The sequence below is a fragment of the Mustela nivalis genome, assembly GCF_964662115.1.
Source record: "Mustela nivalis genome assembly, chromosome: 19".
NCBI lineage: Eukaryota > Metazoa > Chordata > Mammalia > Carnivora > Mustelidae > Mustela > Mustela nivalis.
This window is the reverse complement of record NC_139038.1, coordinates 29,596,082-29,622,943: the sequence shown is the minus strand read 5'-3', so window position 1 is coordinate 29,622,943 and position 26,862 is coordinate 29,596,082. Positions and strand designations below refer to the sequence as shown.

Below are 26,862 nucleotides of genomic sequence, written 5' to 3'. Positions count from 1 at the left end.
CTTTTTCTCAGAACCCACAGCCAAAAGCATTCGTAAAGAATATAAATCGTGAGTGTAACTCTGTCTGGTTCTTGCTCTTGTGGACCTCATTGTCTACTAATGATAAGGACAAAAAAGGGGCTCACATATAAATGTATACTTAGAATGTTAATGTTCTAAGTGTTATGTTACTAGTTTTATGAAGAAGGGGGTACTTGAAATTCCATCCTTTGTACTTAAGGGGTTTTGAGCCTGTGGAGAAGGTCAGGGGTGAAGGGGACCAAGGAGAGAATGCTCAGCAAAGTGAATGGCAGGTGCAGACCCCGTGTCCGGAGAGGAGGGTACGGAACAGGACCATGGGCTGGGGCAGAGGATGCGGAGAGCAGGGACGGCACAGAGCAAGACTGGGCTGTGGGAGGCGCGAAGGGCCAGACCTCTGGACCTTGTATTTCTTATAAGTAGATAGGGTTTTACCCACAAGAGCAAGGGGAAGGTATACGAGTGAGTCTGGCAAAGGGCAGGAATGTTCAGACGGAATCCTGATAGCTATCTGGTATCTACCAGTTTGGGGGGTGGGGCGTGGATTACGAGAGAAAGACAGAGATGGAAAAGTCCTATCTGTGGCATATGGTGTACGCAGGACCCCTTCTCCCTTCTCCCTTGCCGACAAAGACCTAATCTTGGTTGGGGCAGTACTGTGCTGGGCCCTGGTGATGGCTCTGACTGCACCATGCCAACAAGCATTTTCTTCTTCCCTGTTTTCTAAGACTCCCTGGAGCCCAGGATTCCACCTGCTGGTGGGGGTGGGGTGGGGGTGTGTGCTGAGGGTGTAACCCTAGGGACACATTCGCTTTCCTGGTAAGAGGGGAACCCTATGCTGAGACCAGACGGTAACAAGCAGGAGCATGAAAGCCAGCGTGCTCAGACTGATGGGGCTTACACTGACACTGAGAAAGGGGAGCCTGCTGGGCTGCTGGACTGCAGAATCTTGTTTAAGCCGCCGGCACTCGGGAGGCCGTTCCCTGTAGCTGAACACTCTCCCAGGTGAAGCACCTGCTATCTACAGAGAAAAGGCAAAGGGTCTGCACCCGTTTAACATGCCTGGTAAGTCATCTGCTTCATCAGCCTAAAAAGCAGTGCACTAGGAAACATTCCCGCTTCCGCACCAGGAGAACCACCCGACCCGGGAATATTAACGGGACCCGATGATGACAAAACGCGACAGTAACTCATAATACAGTGGACACGAAAGCAGACAGGAAACCGTGGGTGGCAGCAGCGATCCCCTGGAGAGTGTGATATCAGACTTGAAAACGCGAACAGAAAAGACAATCTTCTTTGGACACTTTCTTTTAGAGTAAGTGAATGGAGAGAGACCTGTTTACGGAGAGCTGCGGAGAATTAAGGGCTGGAGAGAGATGGCAATCATCATGAGCGATGAAGGGATCTCCGCTCCCTGCGGGTATGGTTCAAGACGTTATGCTCAATGGCGCCTGGTGGCTCAGTGGGTTAAAGCCGCTGCCTTCGGCTCAGGTCGTGATCTCGGGGTCCTGGGATCGAGTCCCGCATCGGGCTCTCTGCTCAGTGGGGAGCCTGCTTCCCCCTCTCTTTCTGCCTGCCTCTCTGCCTACTTGTGGTCTCTGTCTGTCAAATACAGAAGTAAAATCTTTTTTTAAAAAATTACACTCAATTTACATCAGTCTTTGAAATCTGCTTCCCTTCAAGAGGGGAGAAAAGTTAGTCGGACCCTTCTGACAGAAGCCACTAGAAAAACCCACTGTGGAAAAGCGGGTCTCACACATGGATTTCTAAGGGACAAAGACACTGAACAGACAAATTGGACAAGTGTTCTAGTTTTAGGGGAAGATTCACAGTTAACTGTGTGGCAGCTCACAACCTCTAGAGCATGTGGCCAATCATTCTGTGTGCACTTACCTTGTGTCTAGGTCAACTTAAGTCAACAGAACTTAAGACACAACAAAATAGAGACATTCTTAGAAACACATGAATAGAGAAATAGAAATGATAATATTTGGAGAAAAAGTATTTTAAATTACCGTAGACAGGTCTTTCAAAACATTATGAAGCATGGAATCACCTGTGATGTCAGCGATTCACCGGTAACAAACTGCTCCCTAAAGGAGCGGTATGAATGAGAGCAACTCGGTTGAAGAGTTGGCGTGCTGTGTTAGAAATCACACGGCGACCCGTCTCACTGTGGGCTGCTCTAACACAGTGTCACAGAGCTGTGGGTGACTTAGACACAACAGAAACTTCTTTCTCACAGTTCGGGGGTCTGGAAGTTCAAGATCGGGGTGCTGGCATGTCCAGGTTCTGGTGAGGCCCTCCTCCGGGTTGCAGCTGGCCGACTTCTCACTGTGTCCTCGCGTGGTGGTAAGAGGGGCCGGGGAACTCTGGGGGGGGGTCCCTTTTATCAAGCACGAATCCCACTCACCTCCCAAATGGGATCCAATCACCTCCTAAAACCATCCCATCGGGAGCTAGGACTTCAAAACAGGAATTCTGCAGGAGATGCAAACATTCAGGCCATAGCACCGCACAACGGTGGGAATGCCAGGCATGCTAAATGACCTTGGGATTTTAAATTCTCAGAAATGAATGAAGGAGGTAGAAAATTGTTTACTGAAAATATTAGAAGAATTATAAATATTCCAAGATGATTAAAAAAAAAAAAACTTTTTCCCCGTATCTATTTACGGTCGGGAGTCGTAATTTATGTCACTAATTGCAAAAATATAAAATATACCTGCCTGAAAGATTTACTGCTGAATATTTAACACCTTCCTCCAAGCCTCCATAGACTTTACCTGCTCCTTTCTTAGGGTTATTAATTACCATTTATTGAGTGGCACAGTGTACGTGCCAGGAATTGTATGAACCACCCAAAAGGGAAGGGAGCTTAGGGGCTTCGATGAAAAAACTAATGTCCAAGAGTGGTTACGAACACTGCCCAGTATCTAGTCCTGAGAAGTCCCCAAGACCGCTCCCAGGTCTGATGACTCTAAGGAGGGCTCACAGGACGGAACTCTACACACAGTCATGCTTACGGCTGGGACTTTATCACAGCAGAGGAACAGAAGGGCAAAGCAGCAGAAGGGCCAAGGGCACAGGGTATCAGCCACCAGCTTCCCAGAGAACTCTCCCGGGGCAGGCACAGAGGACATGCTTAACGCTGTCGGCAGTGAGCTGTGACGACATGTGTGACATGTTGTCTATCAAGAAAACACCTCAGAGACCCCGTGTCAAGCCTCTGCTGGGCACATAAAGCATTCCAGACTCAGAACAGAAGTGTAAGCCATGTGATCTACACAGTCAAGGCACAGGGAGGACCTGCTCAGTTCTGGGACGCGCCCCCCTCTGAAATGCTGGTTCCTGGATGCCAGCCTGGCATGTGGCCAGGCCTTCCTGTGGGCACGTCCCCGGCCCCAACTCTCGTCTGCAGAGATAGACGAACCACTACAGGGGGCTGGGACAAGTGGCGCTCACAACGAGAAAACCATAAGATAAAACTGGATCCCTACCCCACCACACACTAAAATCAGTTCCAAATAAATTACAGTCCAAAACACAAGGACCTTATTAAGCTTTTAGAAGAAAATATAGTAGAATATCTTAATGACTTGAGGGTAAAAAATGATTTTTTAAAACAAAAGGATGCACTGACTGTACAGGAAACTGACAAAACTGGACTATACTAATGCTTAAAACTTCGGTCCATCAAAAATAGCATCATCTTGGGACGCCTGGGTGGCTCAGTTGGTTAAGCAGCTGCCTTCGGCTCAGGTCATGATCCCAGCGTCCTGGGATCGAGTCCCACATCGGGCTCCTTGCTCCGCAGGGAGCCTGCTTCTCCCTCTGACTCTTCCTTCCACTCTGTCTGCCTGTGCTCGCTCTCATTCACTCTCTCTCTGACAAATAAATAAATAAAATCTTTAAAAAAAAAAAAAATAGCATCATCTTTTAAATGAAAAGATAATTTAATCTAGGAAAAGACAGCAACAACCGATATATGCTGACAAAAGATTAATCTGTGAAACACATACAGGGCTGTTCCAAGTTACTAAGAAAAAGATACATATATATATATATATATATGTATATATATATATATAAAATCTCAATGGAAAAAACCAGGCAGACAAGAACAGACAATTCAGGGAGGAAGAAATCCACGTGATCCGAAAAGACGCCGCACCTCTCCAGCAATTACAAAGAGGAAATTAACACGCACACAGGGACCTACTTCTGCTTCCAGGCGAGGAGGAGGCACACACCCGGGACTGACCCTCCTGCCTGGAACGAGTGAAACACTGGAAAACCCCACAAAGCTCTGGTGCTCAGTTCACCAACCTGGAGGCCACGGCCGCCGGTGAGCACGCGGGATTGGGGGTGGGGGGGGTGGTCCGAGCAAGTGAGACGGGGGCCGTACCACAGCCCAGACGCCTCGGGCACAGTCTCCAGGCGGTGCCGCAGGCGGAGCAGACCGGGCAGAGAGCCGTGGTCTCCGGGCTAAGAGTCCGGGCACTGGGTCCGAGAGTTTGAGGGCAGAGAATGAGCAAGGGCAGAGCTGCTTTGACAGAGAACTCCAGGGTCCCCCTCGGAGCGGTCAGTGAGAACAGATCGGCGCAGGTGAGGAGCCATCTCAGGCCGAGGAGGGAAACCCCCGAGGCTCGCAGAGGGTACAGTCCTCAGTGTCCACACAGGGCCGGGAACGACTGCCATCCCCACCAGCCGGAGGGGGAAAGCCTCATAATTCGGGGGCCGTCAGGAAAAATACTCGAAGGGGTTTGCATCAGTGGTGGGGAAAAATGAGCCCCCAACCAAACTCGGCCCGGCGGGCCCTGCCCATCAACTTAAGAGCAAGACGGAAAAGGCTGAACTGTTCCAAACAGCTGTGCCCCAGAACGGCTCAAAAATATTAATAGGAAGACAGAAATATCCAGCATCCAACAAGGTAAAATCCACTAGGTCTGACGTCCAACCCAAAATAACCCGAAATGCAAAGGAGGAGGAAAATCACCCTTCTGGCTAACGGAAGGGGAGAGAGGAAACGCAGTGACCAAAACCCCTGTCGACCTGTCGACCTGTCCACCAAGAGCACAGCGGGGGTGGGTCAGTAAGCTGGGCCATGCTCGCCCACGGGAACGCGCACCCACAGTGGACAGAAACAGGCCAGCGTGCTTCCCGTCAATGCAGAGGCCTCCCATGCACGGCTCAACGCCACACACAGGTCATGCTCCCATCTACATCGACATCAAGTTTTAAAATAAGCCTAAGTCTTCCAGGCGGGGGGGGTCATATGCATACAGTAAAAACACGAAGAGACCCCGTTTTTTTTTTTTTTAATTTTTTTTTGTTTTTAAGATTTTCATTTATTTGAAAGACAGAGATCACAAATAGGCAGGGAGGCAGGCGGGGGGGCGGGGGGCGGGGGGGGGGGCGGGGAAAGCAGGCTCCCTGCCAAGCAGAGATCCTGAGGTGGGGCTTGATCCCAGGACCCTGAGATCATGTCCTGAGCTGAAGGCATAGGCTTAACCTACTGAGCCACCAGGTGCCCCAGAGACCCCATTTTACTTTTATTTATTTATTTATTTATTTATTTTTTAAAAGATTGTATTTATTTATTTGACAGAGAGCACAAGTCAGCAGAGAGGCAGGCAGAGAGAGACGAGGAAGCAGGCTCCCTGCTGAGCAGAGAGCCGGATGCGGGGCTCGATCCCAGGACCTGAGCCGAAGGCAGAGGCTTTAACCCCCTGAGCCACCCAGGCGCCCCCAGAGACCCCATGTTAAAACGCTCCCAACTCAGGCCAGTGTTTCCCTCAAGGGCAGAAGCTGCCAGCTGCCCGCCTCATTACCCTTCTCTCCTTCCTTCCTAACGGCTCCTGCACCACCATAATTCCCAGGGCAAGCCCAGCCTCTGAAGTGGACGTCGTTAGGAGACCCTTCTTGAAGAGCCCTGCTGCACTGGCCTCCCTCCTTCCCGGATGTCGGATGGGAGAGCTATGCAGCCAGGGACAAGGGCTGTCCCCTGACGACGGAGGAGCACAGAGCTAGAGAAGCCTGGGTCCCGGAGATGCTCAGCCCCAAACTTCTCGTCGCTGGAGATGGAGTGTGCCACGCTTTCTTGGGATTTTGTGTCACGGGCCCTTAATCCCTAACAAAAGTGGCACGCAGGCGGCTTCAAGCGCAGTGCTCACGTTTTCCTTCAGAAGCTGGCTTGCAGACGCATGTACACGCCTTATATTCATCTTTGGACTATTTCTGGCATTCTTTATGCTTTTCAGTTTTTTGTGGGTTTTTTTTTTTTTTTTTAAGGCTGGAACATGGAAAACATTAAAAATGTAGAGCCCAATACCTAATCCTCGGGAAGAGTTAAAGACGCGGGGATAATGAGAAATGTCTTTTGAAGCAACTCAACGAAGAGTTTGGAGTCAGAAACAAAGAGGAGGCCTCCCGGAGTCCGCAAGCCCGAGACAGGAGTGCCAGCGTCCAAGGTCCAAGCAGTGCCCATTCAGTGGCTCTGTCTTGGAGATAAAGGTCTCTCCTAATAAAGCGGCTCTGGTTCATGAAATCAAAACGCAACGGGAGAGCACAGGGAAAGGGCTATTATGAAGAGGCTCTCTCTTTAAGTGAAACCCTACTAGCAGAAGGTCACGGGTTGGAACTGGATTTTTGGTGAGAAGCGCCCTGTAGGTCTTGGAAGGCCTACCTGATGCTGGTTTGTAACACAGACGTGCACCCTGAGCCGCTCACTGCTCGGCTGGGAAGGGGCTGCCGTGCTGGGTGACTCACAGCTGCTGGTTCTCTACCACATGCACGCACGGCAAAGCTCTGCTCAGCCCTGACAGCCCTCGCGTGACTCTCCCTGACTGCCTTCTGGTCAACCACAGCGGTCTTCCCGTGGGGGGGAATGGATCCGTTTGGTCGGTTTCAAGTCAATCACATTTATTAAACTCTAAAAATCGGTTACTCGAGGGCTATCCTGGCAGGTAAACCAATGAATAAACAGAGAGAAAGTGTATGCAATGGTATGGAAATTACATGTATGTGTCTGTCTGTCTCTCTCTACTGGGGCAGCGCTATCAACTCCAACCCTCTCGCCCTTGAGATTTGCAGGCAAGCTTGCTTCCTCTCTCACCACCCTCCGTGCGAGCACACCGCGAGGAGCAGCCTGCAAACCGGGAAGGGCCCCTCAGCAGACACCAGATTCTGCCGGGACCTTGATATCGGACTTCCCATGAGAAGGAACTGCGTGGGGTTATAGCTGCCTGTCTGGGGCCATCTGGTACGGCAGCCTGAGCAGACGAACACACACATCACAAATGCAGCGCTTTCAAAAACTCCACAAGGGTTAGGAATCCAACAAAGGAAATCATTTGGATGTGCTGAGAGTTACCTCCTGAAAACTCTCTCTGTAGGACAGCTTTTATTTCTGTTTTGTTCAGGGTTCTTCCCGCCCCCTCGATGCTTACCACCGACCCCAAGTCGGACCAGAAGGATTGCTGCTCCCCACCCCACGGGTGCACAAGGGCCCAGGGCCGGCAGCCACCGTAGCGCTGGTGCTTGGCACAGGGTGAGCTCGGAGGGCCGGGGAGAGTGAAGGGAGCAAGCAGGACTACGGCAGAATGAACCTGCAGACCAGCCGGACACAGCCATGGCTTCCACCCTGCGCGGCCGGACTCCTTGCCCTCACTCTGGGTGGCGGGGAAACGGGTTCCAGAAGGCAGAGGTGTGTTACTGCCTGGGAAAAGTGGGCGATGTCCGTGCACCCTCTCCCCATCCCGTCCGACCCAGCCAAGCAGGTCTTCGCGAGCCCCCTAGCTCGGGGCTGTCCTGCGCCTGCGTCTTGTTTCAGAAAGGGCCTCTCTGCGGCGGCATCTGTCGACGCCACCTGCCCTGCATCCCGTCTCTCCTTCTGACAACTGCGCCACGCCACGATTCACAGAACCAACTTGAGTAGGTGTTCACAGACCCCGCCGGGATGGCCATTCGGCACGACGTGCTCTTCCTCTCAGAGGCGTGGGAGTGGGCATCAACTCGGCCGCTCCGACTCCCCCTCGACCCCGGCACCGACTCTCGAGTGGAGTGACAGGAGGATGAAGCCTGGCAGCGGCGGATGCGCCTGGACAGCGGTGCTGGGGGTTGATCTGGCGGTAACCTCTGCCTGCCCGGCCCCCGGGGCCACTCAGGGCCCTCTCCTCTCCAGATGCCTGTTTTTCAGCTTCTCCTTCAATCCTTGAACCACCTCTAATCTTTTCAATTAGTCCAATTCTGTTGCTTGCATCCAGAAGACCCTCCATTCCCCTCTGGGAGAGATGCATCTAGAAGATTCCTGCCCCCACTCGCACACACGGAGTCGGATGAGACCGGCAGTCACGTCTGTACAGTGTGACCCCCGCCACTGGCAATGGCTGAGGGTCTCAGGAGACACCCGATCCCACCTGAGCCAACCACATGCTCTCTTCTGGGCGCTGGGAATCCTGGAAATCAGACCGTTTATTATCTACGCATCTCACTCAGGAGAGGAGACGACGTGAAAGCCGGGCGGGGATGATCCTGTATGTGTGCCCAGATCGAGAAAGCTGGTCTCCAGACATGGGAAGAAGGACGGGGAGAATGCCGTGGGGACCCAGGAAAGGGCAAGTCAGTGGCTGCGGCCTTTCCCGGCTCTGCGCCCACGCGGCTCCCTCTGCGCGGCTCTCAGCGCACTCCTGCCCTCCCATTCGCGGAAATCCTCCTGACCACCCCCCGACACACTTTTTTTTTCCACCCTTAAGTTTGAGTAGATCTCTGTTTCTTACAAGAGAACTGCCTTTCTTCAAGATCCTCATAAACCCCCCTTTCCTCCAGAAGCCCCCTCCCCTGCTCTACGGGGCGATTGGAACACGCTTCCGATTTTTCACGAGAACTCTGCTTCCTTCCTACTCCCTGGACCACATTCCCAGTGGGAGCGCCCCCCCCCCACCCGTGCTACTCCTGCAGAGCCCGGTCTCCTGGAAGTCCAGCCCTGTTCGGGGACCGACCCAGGAGAAGAGGAAGAGCAGCTGTTGCTCCCGCACGGACATGAAGATGCTGGACAAGAACGGACCAAAATGGCCACTTTGAATGAGGCTCTGGGTCACTGCAAAGTTCATCAAGCTCGTTCCCCTACAACACATGCAACCTCCCTCGGGTCCTTTCTGGCTGTCCCCCTTGGTGGCCTGTCAGTCCCAGCTCTGGCTATTTCCTGGGTGGCAGGTGTGTCAGGCTGGAGACCGAGAGGTATCTGGTCCTCAGAGAGCATCTCTGTAAGGAAGAGCCACACCCAGGGGCCCTGCGGTCTCTGAACCCACCCATGTGAGGTTCGCAGTCTCAGGAGGAGGACAAATGAACTAATAAAGATGGGTTTTAATAAAGACCCGTGTTGTCCCTCGATCATTCTGACGGGACGTTTTCACGCCAAACCCAAACCTCGTCATTCAAGGCCACTTTCACAAGCAGCTGCTTGTTGGTTTTGGGTCTGCTGTGCACGCACACGGGCACGCACATGGGCACACACGCACATACCAGGGCCGTTCCTCCTCCCACCACACTAAAAGCCACTGTTCTCGATACACTGCGGGGGCGAGGGGGGCCACACAATTTCTCAACCAGATCCACAGGCACCTGGTTAAACCGAGGGGGTGAGCGCACACGCACGCGGATTCCTCGCCTACAAAGGGAGAAACTGTAGAGACCTCCAGGATTCTCTGCCGCACACAGTCTATTTTTAAAAATCTAATTTGCACAGGACCTTCTCTACTCCTGGGAGGAAGAGGCCGACGGGGAGAACACCAGCTTTTCCTGGACCTTAGACCAGATCAGAGCAAATGTTAACATACAGCAGGAACTGTGGGGGAGGGGGCTGAGACTCATGATCAAAGTCCTGTGCCCACAAAGCTGCAGGGCAAGGGACTGACTTCCCTCTCTGAGGTGGGAGACAGCAAACAATGGGGTGAAATCCTCCTGAGGGGTGTCTCTGGACAAAGGAAGTGCATCATTTCTAGGAACCTCATGGGTTAACCGCTGGAACTCTCTCAGGGTGACCCTCCTGCGAGCATTTCAATCTATCTTTTCATGCAACCACAGGCTCGGATATTAGATCATTCTTCCGACAGACATCAGTACGTTCGAGAAGGCTCCTATCCGTATAACAACATGAATTCATTCTCTGCTGCCTTGTCATAGGACAACAGCTAGACACACTCAGCGAATCTGGGAGATATGTTTGGGGTGGTGTGACATACAATCCAGGTTAAGTGACATATTTAAATTGCATTGCAGGCTCTGCAGGGTGCCTCAAAGAAGCGGATGTTGGTTCAGCAGCAGAGCCTCTGAGATGGGTACGATGCTGTGTCCATGGGACAGCGGCGCATTCAGAGACAGCTGTGGTTCTGAACAAGAGCCCCCGGGCAGGAAGTCACAAGGGCGGTCACCGCAAGCGAGGGGGTGGTCTGCAACAGAACACGGTGATCCGCAAACTGCTCCAGGAGAAGGAGTCACGGGACCGTATGTATTTAGCAGCAGCAGGTGGTTCTCCTGAGTGATACCAGGAAAGCCCGGCAGTAAAATAATAAATCGGACAAAAGTAAGCAATGAAAGGGTGCTTAGCTTAAGTTCAGGGTACAACTTTAACCCTCGAGACCAAAGCTGTAGACCTTGACTACAGCACTCTCCCCAGATACGTTTCTGGTGCGTTGTAAGCATTTATATGAAATGTACATATCAACAATTTTCCCTGTTTCACATCTATGGTCTTTCGTTACACTGCCCTGAAAAGTGTTTATGTTCACAAACAACAGGCTGGGGACAGAAGATTGTATGACAGACGCTGGGGGTAGCCAACCCTCTCGGTCTGCCCACAACTCAGGGGTTTCCCAGGACATGAAACGTGTTAGTGGTATAACCAGGACAGTCCCAGGCAAAGCAGGCTAGGCGGCCGCCCTAATCTGGGGTAACACAGAACTCCGAGGTCTAGCTACAAACATTAGCAGGTGCGAAGGGCCCATGAGACACAGGCTGCCTAAAGGGGGTGTCTACCTGACCTGTATGGAAGGGCCTTCAGACGCTTGCAAATAAAACCCACAAAACTGAATGCCTTGACTGGTCTCCCTTTGAGCATTGGTTATTTCATAGACAGAACCCCAGGCCCAAGACATTAACATTCCACACCGGGGTCTTAGAAGCAGAGGTCCTGTGAGTGAGTAACACTTTGTATCCATGACGGGCTTCATTCTACCAAACCCAAGCCCAATGGCAACGTGCTAAGAAAGGATAAAAGGTCTCCTGAGCATGCTCTCAAACGATACCAGATTAAAACACTGTGTAATTATTTACAGGAAATGGTAGTATGTCAGAGCATTTGGCTAAAAATACCATGTTTTCAAATAAATTTGGTAGACAGCTAGGCCTGCTCTAAAACAGAGCAAAATACATGGCAACAAAAGGTGGAGGAGGAGCTCGCCCCTCGGTCCAGCATGGTGTCAAGTGAGGACAAAGGGAAAACCAGCAAGGACATCACTCCATCACTGCCACCAGCAAGGTCCTTCACAGGCCCTGTAATTGATGACCTCGTTCAATCCTCCAGACAACCCCAGGACAGAGACATCCCCACCCTCGGCTTCCGGGTAGGGAAGCAGATTCTTAGGAAGGTCTAGGGACTTGCCCACAAACAGCTCCTAAGGGACTCAAGTTTTAGACTCAGGTTAATCTGTCTCCAAAAAGCATCTAAGCTCTGAGCACCTACAGTGTGTCCAATACTGTGGTGGGTGCTGGGGTGCAAACAGATCCCTGGCAGAGAACTCCAGAGGCTCCCACGCTGGGAGGGGCTATGAGCAGCCACACTGTAGCAGGTGGGACCCCTACTGAGGGCACCTCAGGTGCCAGAGATCATGCGAAATGTCCCCCAGGCATTACCTCGGCCACTCCTGATACGGCTCTTGCTTTCCACTTTTATTATTTCCCACAGCTGTCCAGAGTCTGAGGCTTACAGATGTGAAGTAACCAGACCAAAGTCACAGGTTAATTAGTCATGTCCCCCGACTCCAAGATCCAGAGTCTTCACTGGACCACGTGGGTCGGAAGAGCGCAGCCGGTGACAGGCTGGGCTCCGCGCATTCGTGAAACAGGCAGAGCACCAGGTTTAGTTAGAAGGAACCACTAGAAACTGGTACTTCCGGAGAAGTCTTCAAGAAGACCGGAACGGGAGCAGAACTAGAGCTGCAAGGTCCGACGTGCTGATGACAAGGGCGGGCACGGACAACGAGACCAGCGACAAGACGGACGGAGGAGGCTCGGCTACCACGTATCCAATGTGTGCTTCGTGCCAGCCCTTCCAGGCTCTTTACCTTGCCCCTTCCCCACAGCAAGTCCCTGGAAGCAGGTACCATGATCAGCTTCATTTTCCAGAGGCGGCCCAAGGTCACGGGGCCATGACATGAGGCAGCGGGGGCTGGGACCCAGGCCGGGAGGATGGCTGCTGTGGCCTCCGCCATTAGACTGCCCTCTGCCAGCAGAGGTGGAGAACACGAGAACACATGCCGCCTCCCAAGGGGAAGAGCGGCAAAGTCACACCGCAGGACGGGCTGCTCGGAGCGGCGCAGGATGGAGGCCGTTTGTTAACAGGTACACCGCGCCGGTGACGGGCTGAGCACGTGACGGGCTGAGCATGTGACCCGGCAGTGGTGGGCCAGGCGGCCCGTGGAAGGGGCAAGCTGACCCCTCGGCCTGACTGTTGGTAGAGAATTCCACCAGGGAGTTGCATAAGTCCTGGAATGGGCACCCGGGGCGGATACAACAGAGGTCAGGCCAGGCTTTGGGGAAAAGGGCCACACTGGGTGGGGAGCTGGGCGGGGAGGAAAGATGGCTCGAGAATGAATCCAAAAAGTTCACATCCTTGTGACTGAAGGAACAAGGAGATACCACCAAATGGAAAGGAAGCCCTTAGGAGAGCGAGTTCGGTTTTCCCGTGATGGAAGTGAGGTGCGAGGGCACCCACCAGGCAGACACGCAGGCAGAAGCACAGAGTGAAATCTGGCCGGGGAGCAAGTGAGTAATTGGGAAGCACAGAAAAGGGGTGATGCGCAAGCTTCCACCGGTCAGGCTCTTTGTCACCAACAAGTGATTCTGGCTCCTTTAAGCAAAGAGGCAATTTACTAAAGGGTACCAGGTAGCTCTGAATCAAAGAAAGCTGGAGAACCAGGTTTCAAGGCTAAGAGGGTAGAAGCAGCTTAAATCACGTGCAAAAATGCTTCCAGGGACAAACACTGGGTGCACCCCGCCCCCTGGTCCCCGCCTGCCTAGTGACACTGCCCACGGTCACGCTGGATGCTAGTAACATGAGGACCCTGCCTAGCGCTGCCTCTGGAAAGTGGGTGTAGCTGCCAACCCCGCACCAGGACAGGCCCTGGGTCTTCTGTGTCTACAGCTGAAGATTCAAAATCCACTTCGGGTGACACTGAGTGGCTGACACCGGGTCACATGCCCGAGTCCTTGCTGCAAGGGAAGTTGGAAAGAGCATTAGGCCTTCTGGGCCTCTGGCTTCCGTCACAGCAGGTGGTTTCTGCCTCCCTCCAAGGCACTGGGAGGCCAAGCACAAACATCCCCTGAAAACATCTGGTTCTGTCTTTTCTAAATAACCGATTGTTACGTGTGCCCTTCACAGGCAGAAGAACCTTTACCTGTCTCAGAAGAGAGTTTAACACAGTGATGCTAAGATTTGGAAGAAGACAGTTGCATTCATCTCTGGGGAGCCTAGGGGCTGCTCTAATGATGTGGTCGTTTTAGTTTTTTTTCTGCTGCTGGGGGCCCAATGGTCCTGGGGCAGGCTGTCAGCAGGCCCCATCACTGGGAATAATAAGGAAGCCGTCTTCTGTTCGGAATCGCTGCACATCTCCACATCTCCCACAGCTTGTGCCAACGGTCTGGAGGTCCCTGGGTTACAGACTCTGGAGACCATTTTTAATTTACTGATAAGTGAAATTTTAAAATGTGACATCTTTGAGTACCGCTGCCCTGGTCTATTAAACAAAGAAAAGCAATTCCCACGACAATATCATCCTATTAACCTAAAGCTGACAGTGTTAATGTGGCCAGGGGCTGGCAGGACGGCCTAAATTGCAACTAGACCACACCTGTCTCTGCCCGCACACACCCGCACGGCCTCGCCCTTATGTGGACACAGAGACAGATCGTTCCATATTTTGTAGGTTTAGATCCCAAACTGAGCTGTTACCAAACTCAAGTCGAGAACCCCTGTCCCCCACCTGCCTTCGCCCTTTTCCCCAAGTCTTTATGCAGCCTTGGCCCACCAGAGGATGGCAGCCAGAAGGGCTGACTCTAGGACGTCGGTGCCCAGTGAGGGTCCAGTGAAAGGAGCGTGCCCTCTGAGTTTGAGAATAGGGGTTGGCCACAGTATCCCATACCAGCTGCGCAGTGCTGGGAAGGCTGTCAGACCTGACCGTTTGGTCATCGGGAAGAAGGGAGACCACCACCATGATCTCATAGTAACACAGTCACCGTGGTGGCTCTCTACTCCTATGAGCACGATTGTTTCCCGTAACAAGCTCTTCCCAAATTCTGTGGCCACTTCGGTTGACCTAATGATATGGAATGAGTCAAGACAGACCACTTTTGAAGTAATTACTTAAAAAAAAAAAAAAAGACAAGAAAAGAAAGTTACAGACACCAGCAACTCAACTCAACTCAACTTAGTGAGCTTGCTATTAATTTCTAAAAGTTTGGGCTTCATGTCCAGACAAAAATTTCCTTAAAGAAAACTGTGGAGAAGAGTTAGAGTCTTATAATAAACAGACTGATTCTCATCCATTTCAGATGGCAAACTGGAATTGACCTGAGGCACAGAGTTGGGCCACTCTCCACGCCCTCCCTTGCACTGAGTGCCCTGGACTTTCATTTCCACATTACAAACACCCTCTCTTTTATTTTTACTTTTCTGGGTAAAAGTAAAGGCTCAGACACAGACGACAGTAAATTTGATCTTTTGGGGCCGCCAGGGTTACCATTCAGTAACAGGATAAAAAATACCAAAATGGACTAGTTTGTACCATATTATTAAGACAAAGGCCCAATTTCCGCTTTTCTGAGTATCACCATTTGGTTCAACAATCTACTTCTAGGAATTTACCTCACAGATGAACAACAACAAGCAGATCAATAAAATGTGGTAGAGACACACCATGGAATATTACTCGGCCATGAAAAGGAACGCGGCACAGACACCTGCTATGATGTGAGGGAACCTTGGAAGCACGATGCTCAGTGACAGCCACCATTCAGAGGAAAGGTCCAGAACACACAAACCCACAGAGACACAAGGTGCGCTGGTGGCTGTGCAGGGCAGGGCGTGAGGAGGGGTTGGAGGGAACCAGGAAATGACTGCTACTGGGTACAAAGCTTCTCCAGGGGGTGACAAAAACACTCTGAGATAGACAGTGGTGACAGCTGCACAGCTCTGTGAAGGTCATGAAACCACCGATCTGTCCACTTCTAGTGGCTCAGTCATACGGAACGACTTGGATTGAATACAGTTACACGGAAGGAATGTATACGGATTTCATCTCAACAAAAAGCTCTCATTTAAAAACCCCAACTACTAGAAGTCATTGTGGCTACTGTACGGTACCAAATTCCAGACAGCATCCTACACACTTCTGAAAGTTTCCGGAGAAGTACCATAATTACCTGCACTTTACACATTAGGAAATTCAGCCACGCAGAGAGGGGACCCACCGGAGGTCACTCAGCGGGTGCACAAGGGATGTGGGGCTTGAGTTTCGGCCCCTGACTTCACAGCCACATCCCTAACCGCACATGCACCGAAGCGCGGGGTCCCACAGGGGCCCTAAGTACGGGCCGTGACGGAACGGGGGACACAACAGAATGTCCCCCAGCTGGGGACAGATGACCGACGGTGCACACTCTGGTATCGCGTGCATTAAACACCAGGATAGGAGCCCCTATGTGCTGCCACTAAAGACAACAAAAATGACACCCATAAACGCTGTGTCTTTCTGGCTACCCTTCTGTTTTACAAAATGCTAAGTGTGCAAGCGGACATTAGCCTGACGATGTTCTCTCATTTTCGTGAAAAACTACTGACTGGTGTTCTCTGAGGAGAAGGCCATCTGTGGCGGCAGGAGGGCAGACTTTTTCTGCTGTACCTTCTGACCCTGCTGGGTGGGATCTGCTTGGGGAAACCACGCGCACGGCGGGTCACCGAGGGCCACTGCAGCTCCGCGAAGGCCGCCATAAGACAGCACGCCAGACCAGGGCTGCGGGCCGAACCACCTCCCTCCCTAAGACCACCAAGTGCAGCCTTTCTCCTCGACCGGCCTGGATGCCTCCTGAGGCCGGGCACTGAGCCTGCCCCTTGCTAAGGCACCGTGCACAAACGGGGGCCTCCGTGCTCGCTGCCGGGACTGATCAGACACATGAGTAAATGAACTACTGTCAGACCAGACTTCTGATAGCCAACGGTCAAGGCTGGCACAGACCCGGCGAGCAGGTGGACGCTGCTCTGGGATGTCCCAGAACTGGGGACTCCGTGGCAGAGGCAGCCTTGCGTGGGGCTTAAGAAAATGATTTATTCCTTCAATTAAAAGCATTTAGTTTCATCTAGTGCCAGAGAATTTATAGAGCCATAATCCTTTCCATCTCGAATCCTTTCCATTATCTTTCCCTAATTAATTGAGGTGCGTCAATTCATTGATCTAAAACTTTGCAAGCCTAGGCATTACTCATGTAGGGAACCGGCGTCATATTGCCAACAGATCAAGCTTAATCAGGTTCTACTGCTTTTTAAATTATACATGTTATTAGACAAAATTCATTTAATTTTGCATCTAACAGCTACAGCTTATTACACTGGCTGTTTCCACTTACTGCAATTCACTGCTGAATACGTACCATAAGCCAATGTGGGATATAATTAATAAAACGTTAGACGTAACTGGCGGCTTTGGTACAATATGGAATATGCCTTATGGTGTTTTGGAAAAGAAAAAAAAAAAAAAGATGAAGGAAGGTATATTATCTACGTGAAAATTTCTGAGGTTGCTACCTTTCTGATCAATACAAAATTTCTTCCCAAGAATATTTATGGATTATAGCAGCAGTATTTCACCCAAATAACACATAAAGGAAGGAAGGAAGAGTAAATTTTTTATACAACCCAAATAATATGCGTTGAAAAGAACTTACCATGGTTTTCCAATAAGCTATTCAGGAACTAGCGCTGAATATAAATGTTCAACAATCTAGAATTCCAACCATGCAGGTGAGTTTCTAAATTCTGAGGGTTACAGAACAGGTGCCCCCTCAGCAGCCTGGCACTTAAACGTGCCACGTTTCCAGGCTTTTGTTATTTTTTTGCATCTCACGTTCTCATCACTTGACCAATCACCTGATAATGGAACGCCTCTGGGATCATGCTCCTTTTTAGTATTTCATTTAGTGGCAGAAAATAGGCCCATCCGAGAGGTGAAATGCCCCAATTCCAGGAAATGAGTGTTTAGAGCAAAAAACAATGAAAGGAAAGATAAATATTCCAATCAGCAAAACACAAACTAGAAAGACACTGGTTTGGCCTCTACGATACCAGTCTGCCAGGGAATTCTGCCCGCTTCTGTAGCATCCCTCCACCATCCCAGAAAGCCCCCAGCATGAGGCAGAGGGCAGAGGAGGGCCCCAGAGCAGACCGCCACAGGTTCTTGGCCTAATGGCGTCTATGACCTCGGCGGATCAGGAGAGAACGTGTCCTCAGGCGGAAGTCGAAGGCAGAAGCATGCAAGTCCTAGGTTCCTTACCCTTGCATCACGGAACCCTCGAAGGATCTGATGAAAGCTACAGACCTTCTCCCCATTCTGCTCCCCAAGGCACCCAGGCAAACACACCGGCTCTCGCCCAGTTTGACGGGGCTCACCGCCTGGACAAAGCCTATTCCCAGGCCTCACTCCCAGGGTTAGGGCCCAGACGTACCCCTGCTGGACATGATATTACTTAGCGCCCCAGAAAGAAATCCTCAAAAAATTTTTCTTTCAAATCCAAGACATTCTAGAAGAAAGCTGTGCCCCTCTCAGAGATAGGTTTGGTTTTGTTTCTCTGACAACTGTCTTTTTGATCTCTCTGGCTAATCTACCATCGATCACCACAGAGGTCCTGGACTCGGCTTATTCGTTTCTGCCCCTCCCTCAGGGCATTACTCAGTCAATGAACTTAGATTTTCTTTGGTCCTGATTGGTCATTTCTTACTTTTTTTTTTTTTTTTTAATTGTGTGATTCTGTTTAAGTCTCCTCAAACGCTTATGGAACAAATGAACCAATATGACAAGGCTCTCAATTTTTACTTTTTGTTCCAAACACTGGAAACCAGAGACAAAGACTACCGAAGGGTTGGTTTCTTTCTTTATTTTTCCCTCCTTAATAAAGAGGCAATTGTTTGCTGGCTCTTGTTATTCAGCTCCAACCATTTCTTTTCACTAAATAATCAAACATTCACATTTTCATAGCCACAATTAACCAGCCTTTTAGCCTCTAATTAAACGTATAAACTCTTTGGTCAATGGTAATACCCACAGGTCGACTAGGACCGGACAGCTCCGAAGGGCAAACAAGAGTACCTCCATACCTGTGCACGGAAAAGGGCTCTTCCTCTGGGGCCCATGAGCCTGTGAGCCTGTGAGCCGACACGGGGAAACCCTACAATTTCGCTCACCTCTGTCACTGAGCATTTCCTCCTCCTATTAAGCGGAAAATCACAGGGGTATTATTAAGCCTCTTGTGACGACGGTGTCACCAACAGAAACCACAAGGACTTTTCATATCCTGTTACAGTTGTGAGCGATCCCTCGTGAAAAACCGTTTAAGCTCAGTACCACTTTGAAATTACAGTAGTGATTAGCCCTGTTGGGACACTGGGTTGTATAACACATCAACAAAGAAGTGTGTATTTTACTCTATCAAATAATTGAAAGGTATTTTCATAAGTGAATTTCAACATGCTTGGTTTCCTCTGAAATCCTATGCCTTTTATTTTAGGTGTTTAAAAACATTACTGAGAGGTGGTCCAGAGGTGGTCTGCCAACACGGCACAGAACAGGTTAAGACGCCTTGAGTGGGGACAATCAGCTGACACAGCCGGCAGCAAGCACAGCCGCAGCAAGTGCTGGGGGGCTTGGGGGGGTTACGGCGGGGATGATCACACACACAATCAGAAACAACTTTTCAGGTTAATGCTCCAAGCTCCCTAATTAGTAATATTAGGTAAATTAGTTCAAACCACTTTCAATCAGCCGCCGCAGAAGGAAGGTATTGTTGCTGATTGCCTGGAAGCCTTAACAGGCTTCTAATGGATGTGAAGGATCTAGGAGCCGTGGGGCCCGGCTGATTGCTGCGGGTCACCACCGCCCGGCGCACAGCCACACGCAGCCGGCTGAAAGCCCCCGCCCATCCCCAGGGCCCGGTGATACCGGCACCCAGGCACGTCACTTCCTAGCACTCACATCACCCCTTTTACGTTAAGCTGTATGGTAAAGCGTCTTCAAATCTCGGCATTTCTTGAAGCCTGGAGTAAGCACTTAATATTAAAAACTCAAGGCTAACGAATCACACAGGTGAGGAAATGAACACACATTAACTGAGCCTTTAAAAAAAAAAAAAACCACCAACAACTAACCCTACTGTGATAGGGACAAGAGGGTTTCTGTTCAATGGATACCTTCTGAGTAGCTACAGTGCGGTGGGCAGTGCAGACACTTACGCGTGTATGATAGGGACTGAGACGCTGGTGGCACAAAGGAGGGAATGTGGAAGCCGATCCCTGAGAGATGTCCTCTGGGGAACCACACAGCCAACTGACTGGAGCAGATCCCAAACCCAGACAACGCCTCTGACTTCGATTAAAACTGACTGGTGCACGGAAGAAAGTCTGATAACAGCAGTTTACATTAGCTCCAACCTGAGGAGATTCCTACTCCTCCTTTTGGCTGGGGGGGAGGGTGTAATTAACCAATTACGATATCTAACCCACGGAATGCAATGCACTCATTTAAAAGCCTGGCAGAAACCTCCCTGGATAAACATAAAAGGATTTTCTAGGTCCATGGAAGGGGAAAAAGTAAGGCCCAGAACACAGAATAATGACATTTACGTAAGACGCGGGCGCTCACAGATGGACTGACCCCAAGGGAGACTTGGGCAAGTTCGCACAGTTTATTCTTCTAAATCTTTACAAAGGAAACATATTGACATATTATGTAATTTAAAAATCTAATAATAATAATAAGCTAATAATAATAAATCTAATAATAATAATAAAATCCATCCCTACCCACTGACTACCACAAAAGATGAGACTGACACAAACACACACACAAAAAAGAATGTCACGTTTCCACGTGTCCCTGTTTCTTTTTTCTAGGTCAAGCAAGGACTTTTGTCTGTTTTATCCACGGAGGTAGCACAAGCACCCAGAACATGGTCTGGCACAAACTAAGCTACTCAGTAGAGCACTGGTAAAGAAATGAACTGACTGTTGTTCACTGAATCCAGAAATGTGTGCCGGTGCCTCCCGTGGCCACTTGCTGTGCATCATGGGAAATACGGGAGCGATCCATCTGACCCGCCTTCAGGGAACACCTTGCCGGGGCCCAACAGCCCTCGCTCGAGGGATGAAAAGACGCACGGATCCAAGCCCAGCCCCCACTGCCCAGCAGGAACTTGAATTAAGCTCCAAGGAAGGTGAACTTGTCGAGGTTGCAGGGATGAGATAAGGCGTTTTCCTGGCCCGAGCCTTAATCCTGGCTTTGTCTTTCAATGCCTCCGAGGCTTTGCTTATCATAGTCTGTCTTGTACCAGAATTCTGTTCCTGTGTTTGGCGCCTACCCAGCTGGGGAAAAACGAACACCAGCCCTCCTGGATGACGTGAACGCTGCAAGGACACCTGACTTACTCTTTACCTGAAGCCCGGCGCACCAAAACCCTCCAACTTTGCTCCATCTGGCTTCATTTCCCAGTTCCATCCCTTCATCCTAGAATGAGAAATCTCCAAGTGGGGAAGGCGTCTCCATGGTCATTTGGTCATGGCCACTCCTATGTGGCCCCTGGCCCAGCCATTAACATCTCATTTAAAGGAAAGTGCTACCAAACTAGATGAAACCGGGTTTTTCAAAAAGCCACCATCCCCGTTTACTAGTAATTCTACTGTATGGTCCCCTAGCGTCCCCCGATCCCTAACCACCACTCTGCTGATTCCTTCACTTTCCAGACCTTGACAGACCTATCTGCAGACACCTGGCCCTTTTCTGCTGCAAGTTAAGACTTTTCTTAGTGGACGATGCCACACTTACCTGCAACTAACATCGTCGTGGTGTACAGACCCTCTCCTTCAATTTGTCAGAGTCATTTCTGAATTTAAGTCCACGGTCATACTCAATCCCTTTGATCCCAACAACAACGGTGCCCCAAAATTCAAATACAAGATGGCTGGGGTCATTTTTTTTTATTTATTTATTTGACAGACAGGGATCACAAGTAGGCAGAGAGAGAGGAAGGGAAGCAGGCTCCCCGCTGAGCAGAGAGCCCGATGCGGGGCTCGATCCCAGGACTCTGGAATCATGACCTGAGCTGAAGGCAGAGGCTTTAACCCACTGAGCCACCCTGGCGCCCTGGCTGGGATCATTTTTAACAGTGAAACTAAAATGTGGTTCCTATGCAATGGTGTGCATATGTTATCTCGAGAGAAAGTTACACAGGAAGGAGGAGAAAGCCTTCTGCTTCTAGTGATAAAGGGCTTCTTCATCCATAAATCCAAAAGTATCAGTACTGCAGATCCATATGTTCTTATCCCAAATCCCAGAGGCCAGGCCTCCTTGGAAACTGGGAAGTTTGTAAATTTGGAAAGAGCAGTATTGGGCACGGGGCACCTGTTAAATGACACCCGGAGCTGGGTCTCAGGTGACATCCCATTTTGGAACACAGTGGTACCTCACTAGCGAAACAGATGAATATTCTAAGCAGGAATAAAGGGAGATTATAAATTGTGTCCGTTCAGGTCAGCTCTGCCGCCAACTGAGTTAGTTTTCAAACTTGAAAAAACCCTTAGCTTTCAGAGCTTTCTGGATTTTGGAATAGCAGATAAGGGATGGACATGGACATGACCCAAGTCAAAGCAACCTATTCTGCCTCTCTTGACCATTCCACATAAAAGCATGCATGTGTGATTGTTTTCCTGAATATTCTGGACAAGTTCTGTTTTGACCTTGCATGGCACAGGTCACTCCACTCTCGTTGTTCAAACTCTTGTTTGGAAAGCAAAATAAGGGGCACCTGGGTGGCTCAGATGGTTAAGCGTCTACCTCCAGCTTGGGTCATGGTCTTCATGTCCTGGGACTGAGCCCCACATTGGGCTCCCAGGTTGACAGAAACTCTGCTTCTCCCTCTGCCTCTGCCAGCTGCTCGTGCTCCCTCTCTCTCAAACTCTCTCCCCACTGCCTCAAATGAATAGATAAAATCTTAAAAATAAAAAAGAAAGCAAAATAAAAGCCATAAAAACATTTCCCTTTGACAGTGGAGCATGGTAAGTCTAAAGGAGTAATAGTTTCCTTGTTAAACACCATTGTTATTAACAGTTGAAGGAAATGTCCACAAACTACTAATGTACATACAAAAAGTGCACCTAATGCAAAAAACAGAGGGCCTGGCACATTCTTCTCTAGCAAGAGATTCTCAGATTTGATCATCCATAAGTTTACCTGGGGATCTCATTAAAATGCTGATTCCGTGTCATCAGATCAACAGGCCCTTGACGGGTGCTCTGGGGCCAACCCTTAGAGTAGGGTGTAAGATGTTCGTGAGGTGTGAAAACAGCAGGATCAGTAAGATCCTGACTCCACCACTTACAAGCCGGGAAAAGTACTTAACTGCTCTGACCTAGTTTCCACCATCGGTTAAAAGGGAAATAACAAAGGACTGTCCCGGGTAGGTGAGCTGGGAACACCGGTCCTGGCAGATGCACACCTTCAACCGCACCCCATGCCATCTGTGACAGGCTGAAAATGCCCCCCAAAGATGTCCTCACCCCAACCCCCAAATCAGTGACCATGTTCTCTTACACAGTAAAAGAGGAATTTGCAGATGTGATAAAGTTATAGATACTGAGATGGAGAGTTTATCCTGGGTTATCTGCGTGGGCCAATAATCACAAGGGTGTTTATAAGAAAGCAGCAGGACGAGAAGATGGATCAAAGGTCAGAGGAGAGAGAAGACGCTGCGCTGCTGGCTTCGAAGACGGGAGGAAGAGGGCGCCTGGGTGGCTCAGTCATTAAGCCTCTGCCTTTGGCTCACGTCATGAACCCAGGTTCCTGGGATGGAGCCCTGCATCGGGCTCCCTCTCAGCGGGAAGCCTGCTTCTCCCTCTCTAGTTCCCCCTGCTTGTGTTCCCTCTCACGCTGTGTCTCCCTCTCTGTCAAATAAATAAATAAATAAATCAATAAATCAATCAATCAATCAAATCTTTAAAAGAAAAGGATGGGAGGAAGAGGCCATGGCCCAAGGAACATGGGCAGCCTCCAGAAGCTGGAACTTCTAGAAGGACGGACCCACTATAGACTTCTAACCTCCAGGACTGCAGGAGAACAAGTCTCTACTTAAGTCAGGAGGTTCACAGTCATTTGTTACAGCAGCCCTGGGGTACTCATACACCATCCACTGGCATAATGCTAGCACGGGCTTGCCTCGGTTAGCGTAACAGAGGACTTCTGGAGGCTGAATCGTGAACTGAACGGAATCACAGAACCGTGATTCTGCCCAAGTGGAAGTCAATACACAAAGAGCTCTTCAAGGAGCCTTTATACCCAGGAAAGAATTTGTTCTGCATTCTTTGTTTTGTGTGCTTGTGGCAATTTTTCATCAACGGGCCAGACGCGCACATTCATAACGAACTAAATCCTATGGTGTAAAAGGAACTCTTGTACTCGGACTGCATCACCACATTCCGATCTGTCAAGTCCTCACGTGACCTGCTGAAGACTCAGAAGATTCCTGGGGACAGTCCCAGTGGGTCAATGCCTCTCAGAGCGACCGACCGGTCACCCTGGGCTTCAGTGTGAAGGAGTGAAAATCGGTGGGCTTGGTACCAGAAGGGCCCCTCGCCGTCCACGGTTTCACGCTTCCCTTACCAGACTCTAAGCTCCACGGACGGGCCGCCCTTTCGTTTCCAACCATCATACCCACAGCGCCTAAGGCTTTAACTGGCACTCAGTGGGCACACGGAAGGCATTTGTAAATGAACAAATTTTGTGATGAATATGTATAATGGAAAAGTGCCATTATGACTTCCATTAGAGAGAGCATTATTCATGAAGTTTTTTTTTTTTTTTTCCTCCAGTTTGAACTTAAAACTACTTGGCCCGGGATATTATTTATGGTAGAATTAAAAGTATGCTTCTGATTTTATTTGTCTATTAATACATGCATCTGATAATTAACAATGTGCTAAGCAGTCAAAGCAAATAATTACTTTTCTAGTGTCTGCCCCTGAGTATGAGCTAAATGAGGAGGAAGCCACTAATTGCATATTAAAAAATGGTAACTAGCTTTAAAACAGTCTGTTTAATCTCAGACCACAATATTCAAAATAGTTACAGTCCTTCCACTGGCTCAGTTACAACCCCACCAAACAGTCCAATTCTTCAGAACAGATGTGAATTCTGCTCGGGTCACACTGAATATAAAATTATGTGTTCAAAAGACTGCCGGTTCACATTTACAAGGTCTTCTGACCAATGGAAAAAGTTGATCATAAAAACCATATCTTTTCATTTACTATGCTCAGTATCTTTTATTCAAGAAGCAATGAAACTGCATAGAGGGCTTTCATTTTAAATCTTATTTTGAAATATGACTGAATACATTAACATAATTCAGAATGAGTCGGTAAACAGCTACAAAAACATGTTATATAATTTTAGTGAGTCCTATAACATTTCTGCTTTTTTTTTTTTTTTAGATTTTTATCTATTTATTTGACAGAGGGAGAGAGTGCACAAGCAGGCAGAGCGGAAGAGGGACAAGCAGGCTCCCTGCTGAGCAGGGAGCTCAAGGAGAGGCTTGATTCCAGGACCCTGGGATCATGACCTGTGCCGAAGGCAGACACCTAACCAACTGAGCCACCCAGGTGCCCCTATCTTTCTGTTTCAAAGAAAAGAAGCCCCTGGAATCTGACCTTCAAGTGTCCAATAAAAGCATAAGTTTGCTCACTGGATGGTCCAGAGTGAGAGATCTAGCTGATGCTACGGTGCATATTGGGCCAAAAGATCCAAAAGAACCTAAATAACAGCAGATCAGACCATTTGGAAGCAGCATTAACCTGGTCAACTAGCAGATTACCTTGGCTTTACCAGGTAAACCAAGACTCCGAGTCCTGCTATGATTTCTAACTCCTTTAGAAACTGGGGCATTCTGTGCTGCCTTTAGCAGTGTATAATACCAGCACCAGGAAACCCTCGGCTGAGGGTCACCAAGGATGGCCCAGTTCCCAGGCAGCTAAGATTTTACCTCGCTACAAAACAAAACAGCACCACACTGTGACATGTGCTTCTGTACCAAGCTGCTGAAATGTGCACCACCTGCACAGAGAGACAGGGCTATCTGACCCTTCTTCACTGGGGTCAAAGTTTTGTATGCTTACTACATCGGTGGGCTCCTGGCTCAGAAACAAAGGCTCTGAGAAGGGAAGGGGTCTGTCCAAGTTCACCCAGCACATCAGTGCCAGGTGTGGAGGTCTCTGTCCACTGCCTTATTTTCCTACTTCCCCACCTTGCCATTTTTGCATAAACCCAAAAGCAGAACAGGTTCTCCAGGGATGACCACCCTGGGTTCTCTCCAGTGGTACCCAATGAATGACATGGGCATGTCCACATTCAGGACTTTGCATTAAATATGTATCAACAGAGAATGAGAGCAGGTCGGAGGGTTCCTCCTGCTCGTTAGAGTCACTGGACCTTGGGGACTGTGATTCTGGGCAGCCCCTTTCCCACTCTCACGTTTTCATTTTGGGATTCTTCTGGAGAGGCAGGCTGCCAGAAAAGTGAAGTCATGGGGAAGAATGAATGCACCCCAGCTTACCATAGAGTGCCTCAGCTTCTAAAGGCACTGGAAATCGCAGGACTCAGAGCACAGGCTTACAGGACAGAGTTAGCCAAAGCAAACATGCATGGCCACTGTGGTGTTTTCGGCAATGGTCTTCAGGCCCACTACTGCTCCAAAGGAAGAGACCGCTGGTCCACTAAGGGTGGCCATGGGGGTCTACTGGTCTACTCTACCTCTCTGATGGGCCGGCACAGTTCTACCTGCGTATATGTGGTCACTGGGCGTTACTCCTGCCTGGGGGAAAAGGTATCAGAGGAGGAAACAAAAATGTAAGAGAGTTCTAGAAGGCATCTGTTATCTTTACATTCTATGTCTCTTGAGGGAAATCATCCTGCTCTTTAGACCACACTGCTGTAGACCCCACCCACATCCTGGCTTTAAAAGGCCACATGAGCCAGATAGCTGTCAGTCTGGGACTTTGAATGGACCACCAAGAATAAGGTACTTTCTTTCTGTTGTGGTTTCTGTGAGAAGATGTAAACCTGGAGCTCCCAGGAACCACCACCTAGAGAGAGCCTGTGTAAGAAGGAAGTCGACCCAGAGGAATGCAGGGCTGAGCGAGAGAAACCAAGTCCTGGTAACAACCTCTGAGCCTCTGGATCCAGCCATACCTGAAGCCCACCTTTGCCCCTGGATTTTACAGTCCCATAAAGGAACATGCACCTTTAATTTTAAAAA

The 26,862-nt window shown here is 49.7% G+C and overlaps 1 protein-coding gene across 4 annotated transcripts in view; it reads right to left on the bottom strand.

The window, feature by feature from the left end:
- The window catches only part of CPPED1 (calcineurin like phosphoesterase domain containing 1), a 102,227-nt gene that overhangs the window by 54,981 nt on the left and 20,384 nt on the right, over positions 1 to 26,862 (bottom strand). The gene's annotated exons all lie outside the window — the stretch shown is intronic.